Source organism: Rattus rattus, chromosome 4 (genome assembly GCF_011064425.1).
Source record: "Rattus rattus isolate New Zealand chromosome 4, Rrattus_CSIRO_v1, whole genome shotgun sequence".
In the NCBI taxonomy this organism is placed as follows: domain Eukaryota; kingdom Metazoa; phylum Chordata; class Mammalia; order Rodentia; family Muridae; genus Rattus; species Rattus rattus.
Genome location: NC_046157.1, coordinates 116,773,834 through 116,779,833, shown reverse-complemented (window position 1 = coordinate 116,779,833; position 6,000 = coordinate 116,773,834).

The following is a 6,000-nucleotide window of genomic DNA, read 5'->3' as shown; positions in this document are numbered from 1 at the left end:
AACCAGGAGAAACTGTCTCACAGGTAGCTAGAAAGAGGGTGTCAAAGATCACCCCCATAGTTACACAAATCCTCCAAAAAGGCCACACTTATTCCAACAAGTCCACACCTCCAATTAGTTCCACTCCCTCAGCCAAGTATATTCAAGCCACCACATTCCACTCCCTGGCCCCCATAGGCTTGTTCAAACACATGAGTCTCTGGAGGCCATACCTAGCGAGAGCATAATACAAAGTATGTTTAGTCCAAATTCAAAAGTCCTATACTCTGTAACAGGCTCAACAATGTTAGAATTCCAAAGCTCAAAGTATCTTCTGAGATTTATCCAATCGCATAACTGTATTCCCCTATAAAATTTAAATTAACATTTTTTTTAAAAAGCAGATCACATAACTCCAATATCACAGGATACACATTACTATTCCAAAACTTCATAGTGAAGAAATACTGGACCAAAGAAAGACCAAAAAACCAGCTGGTTCAACTCCATATTTCCATGTCTGATGTCAAAGTGCTCTTCGGATCTCCTCTCATTCTTGCTGACTGCTATTAGCAGATCTGACATACAGCAGCAGCAAAGTTCATACACTTGGGCTGGTTCCACTCCCTGTCATCAGCTTTCCTCAGCAGGTATCCCATAGATCTAGCATCTCTAACATCTTGGGGTCTCCAAGGCAACTTTAACGTTACAGCTCCTTGCTTCAGTGTCTCGTATCCACACACAATCTTCTGAGCTCATCTAAAGGGCTTGGGTCACTTCTCCATCCTCTGTAGCACTTCAGGGTCTGGTTGACTTCACTCCACTGATACTGCTGTTCTTTGGTAATTATCCCATGGTACTGGCATCTCCAACATGCTGGGGTCCTCTGCTGCGACTAGGCTTCACCAATAACCTTTCATAGGTTTTCTTCATGTCAAGCCTCAATTCCTTTGCATGATCCTTTCAGGCCTGGGATGCCAACTGAAACTGAGGCTGCACCTTCACCAATGGCCTTCCATGGCTTCTCACAGTGCCAAGCCTCAGTTGCTCATTATGACCCCTCCATCCCTTCCAAATCAGTATCACCTGGTGATCCTTGCATATTACCAAGTCCAGCTGCAGCATGAAGTATAACCCTCACTGTCTCTAATACACAGCTTCTTTGTGCTCCCAGAAAAACAATTCCCAGAAGATTTCACATCAGTGATGCTGGTCTCTTCTTAATCAATGCTAATATCTTAGCTCCAGCGAACTAAAATCAATTATCCCAGTAGTCCCTTCTATTCTAGACATTAAAGCCAGAGCCGCATAGCCAAAGCTGCCCAGTCCTGCTGCTTGCTGAGCTAGGACATGGCCGCCCTTGTTCTGTTATATTACCAATAGCTTTCTGTTCTCCAACTCCCCCACTGCTTAAGCTTGGCTGTCCTGCCCCTTGCTCTGTAGATAGAACTTTAACTCAGAGTTCTTCATGGCTCTGTCTCCTGAATGCTGGGATTAAAGGCATGTACTATTACCATGCCTGGAACTAAGCTTTTCATGTCCACTATTCCTCAAGATATGAATCAAAAGCCTGTGTCCTTCCAGCCTCAAAAGCTGGATCTTAAGTATGTCCCCCATTTCTGGATTGTAGTTCATTGCAGATTAAAAGTCTAAATGAATACAATTAACAGGTAATAGTAACACCTAAATAACAGTTTCTTATTCAACTGCAAAAGCATAAACAATAAGTTTAGCTGGGAAGGATCTTGCCCTGACGTCATTACTCCCTTAATCTGTGTATCTCCTTGAGCACAGGCTTTAGCTCCATTCAACTTCCTGGTTCCCCTTTAATACTTCAACCACACATTTTGTATTTTTTTCCCAGATTGCTCCTTTTCATTAAAACGCTCTTCATAAGAGTGAACTTCAGTAATCTCACAACAGACTTTATACCAGGCTGTTTTGAGACTTCCTTTGTCAAATCAATTAATTGAAAATCTCTTTGCCTTAGTCTCAGGGAGACTCTTAAGACAAGGGTAAAAAGCAGTCACATTCTTCATCCAAACATCACAAGAAGAGTCTCTAGGTCACATACTAAAATTCTCCTTTCAGACACTCACTGTTTTGTCCAGTGTGTTCCAAAACACAGTTGTTAGGTGTTTCTGAACTGGGAGAAGACAAGCGTGCTGAATAGTTTTATATCAAGTTGACAAGAGCTAGAGTCATCTGAAGGAAGGAACCTCAGTTGAGAAAATGCATCCACAAGGTCCATCTGTAGAGTATTTTCTTGATTAGTGGTTGATGAGGAAAGGCCCAGCCGGTTGTGGGTGGTGCTGTCTCTGGGCTGCTTTCCTATTGTGCTTTTGTACAAAGCTATATTATTCTCAGAATGTGACACCACCCTGTATACTGATAACTTTTTGTAACTGATGTTAATGTGGATCTTCAACTATATGTTAATTAGTGTCTGTGTATTCATATCTACCCAGTTACATTCATCTATCTTTTTTTAACCTATTTATTATAAAGGAAAGCTTACATTAAAAACAAATTGTTTCATTAAAAATATTATTGATAATATGCCTTTAATTATTGTTTAGACATTGGATATTTAATATGATGTTACTATGTATAGATTCTGTCTACCATTTTGTGATCATAATCCTATTTATTTCCTTATATTTCTTCATCTTCTTTTTCCCTCTTTTTGTTTTTTCTAGGGGGGCATTTTTATTACTTAATCTTTTACAATTTTGCCCTAGTGCAAACAGTTAACATTAGAAGTACCTAGCTGACCAATTCCCAGTTTGAGAGCAGTGTTCCTTACTATGCATGCAACATATAAAACAGATCACCAGATATTGTTCATTTCTGTGGACTGACACTGCATTCCTGCAGTGACTCCTCGTCCATGCTGGCCTCCAAGTTCCATTCCAGCCTTTGATCCTAGGAATTTGACTATTTTAGATTCTTCAGGTAAGCTTTCAGTGTTTGTCTTCTCGTAACTGGGTTTTTGTTTCCTTATGTAATATGTTCTCTATATCCATCCATGTTGTGAATTGTAGAGAAAGTCCTTCTGGGTTGAATAGTATTCCATCATCTATTGGATTTTACCAATATTTGAATATCTTTTTATTTCTTTTAGTGGCGGTGCCACCAAATTAAAGCGTAGTATTGTATTACTTTCTCATTTTCTTCAAAGCCTGTTTCACCTCCTTAAGTTAGATGTACATAACTTATTGCTACATAGGCTCTGCCTTAGCTCCTCTAGGAAATATCATAACTGTTTTTTCATGTATGTTTACACACTCACATTTGTGCAGTACACACAGGTGTTCAGGCTGTTCCTGTGTGTGCATGCCCAAATCCAATATGGCTATATAAGATCCATTCCTAGCCCTAGGAAATGGGAGTTTTTTTTGTATAATCTGACATTTGTGCAGTACACAGGCTGTTCCTTTTTACATAAGATCCAGAGGCTTCCTTGAAATCTGATTTTTTATACTCTCTCTCTCTCTCTCTCTCTCTCTCTCTCTCTCTCTCTCTCTCTCTCTCTCTCTCTCTCTCTCAACATGGCATCTCCATAGACTGGCTACCAACTTGTTTTGAGATCCCCTGTCTCCAGAATGCCAGAATTAAAGATGGCTGCCACATATGCCCCAGTCTCTATATGTGTGCTGGGTATTCAAACTCTGGTTGTCTTAGTTAGGGTTACTATTTGTTGCAATGAGACATGACAATAAAGCAAGTTGGCAAGGAAAGGGTTTGTTGAAATTATTCTTCCACATTGCAGTTGATCATTGAAGGAAGCCCTGATAGGATCTCAAACAGAACCTCTGCATATTGGATTTCTCTCCATGTCTTGCTCAGCCTGCTTTCTTATAGAACCCAGGACCACCAGACCAGGGATGGCCCCGCCCACAGTAAGCTGGGCCTTGGTCATCAATCACTAATCCAGAAAATGCCCTACAGCTGGATCTTACAGAAACATTTTTTCAACTGAAATTCCTTCCTTTCTGATGACTCTAGTTCATGTCAACTCGACATGAAGCTATCTAGCACACTGGTCTTCCCATGTGTGCAGCAAAAATGTCTTCTGAGATCTCTCTCTGCCCTCATGGTTATACGGATTTTCTTTTTTTGTTTGTTTGTTTTTGTTTTGTTTTGTTTTGTTTTTATTAATTTGAGTATTTCTTATATACATTTCGAGTGTTATTCCCTTTCCCAGTTTCCGGGCAAACATCCCCCTCCCCCCCCCCCTCCCTATGGGTGTTCCCCCCCCCACCCTCCCCCCCCCTTCGCCCCCCCCCCCCCACACCCCAATCCACTCGGGGTTCAGTCTTGGCAGGACCCAGGGCTTCCCCTTCCACTGGTGCTCTTACTAGGCTATTCATTGCTACCTATGAGGTCAGAGTCCAGGGTCAGTCCATGTATAGTCTTTAGGTAGTGGCTTAGTCCCTGGAAGCTCTGGTTGCTTGGCATTATTGTTATACGGATTTTCTATTCACTGTCTTACTATGCTGTGCTTTGCAGCTTCATGGTTTTTGTTGTTATTTTGGTGGGAAATTGGGAGGAGGGCCACAAACTCCAACCGAGCCATGGCTGCGGTGTAGTAGTGTCTGGGACCAGCCCTTCCAAATTCATCTTCCAATGTCACATTTTGTTTTGCTGGGTTGTGTTTTGAGACATGGTCTCACTCTGTAGTCCTGACTCTTCAAGAACTATGTAAACCAAGCTGGTCTTAAACTCACAGAGATCTACCTGTCTCTACCTCCTGATGCTAGGGTGGAAAGCATGCACCACATGCATCCCTGGCAGCCTGTCTGGAAGTGTGACAGTTCTACAGCTTGTTTCTCAATGCATATGGTAGCACATTTAGCATCAGATTCAGGTTTGCTCATGAGCCCCCTAGAGTTATAAAGAGTCTTGTAGCCTTATTCTCCTATGCTTCTGTCTGCAAGATCTGTACTATGTTTTGATTTTTGTAGATTCCCTCTAGTCCTCTTGGCAGTTTTCTAGCCAGGATTGGTGATTATTAACCTCATTGTTCAATGCACATCACAATTGCAAAAGGACACAGAGAAAGAAAAAGTATCAGTAAGAGTTCTTTACACTCTATAGGCACTCCAGGTTCTTATACCTAAGGGAATAGTGCTCATTCCTTGGAGAAATAGATTCCCAAGTCTCTATCGGCATATTCTTGCTTCAAATACTGGATTGTCTAAAGTCTGGGCAGGAACCCAGGGAAGGGATGAGAAAGCCTAAGAGAACAGAAGGCCAGGGAATCCTTCCTCAGTCTTCATGCTTCATCTGCAGCTCTGTGATCAGCCCCCATGCCCGCTTGAAAGACTTGGGCTGACTCAGGCTAGATCATTAAATACTGGGGAAAGGGAGAAAAACCAATAAGCCTTGGATTCTTATTTTTCTCTAACCTACCTGGTTTTGTTCACCTTTTGAAGTCTTCAAAATGAATTTTTGTCATCTTAAAATTTAATGTTACTCATCATTGTCCTGTGAACAGATGGGAGAGGAAGGAAGGGTACGCACATGTGCACATAATATGGCGCGCAGGGAGGCCAGAGGGAAAATGCTGAGAATTTGTTCTCCTTATCCCTCTAGGTCGGATCCAGAGATTGTAGTAGGTCAGCTTTTCACCTACTGAATGATCTCACCAGCCCTCAGAGTGATTTCCCTACACATTTCTCCAGATTGTTTAGCCGTGATGCAAAGGATAATGTCTCGGTCAGGGTTCCTATTACTGAGATAAAACACCAGGAGATAAAACAGGAAATTGGGGAGGAAAGGGTTTATTCAGTCTTACAATTCTCAGATCCATTGTCCAAGGAGTACAAGCCATGAATCCAGAGGGAGGAATTGAAGCAGAGTCATGGAAGAGTGCTGCTTACTGGTTTCCTATTTATGACTTATTCAGCCTGCTTACTCATAGCATCCAGGGCCACCAGCCCAGGGGTGACACTGTACACAGTGAGCTGTGACCTCCCACATCAACTGTGAATCAAGACAATGTACCACAGGCTTGCC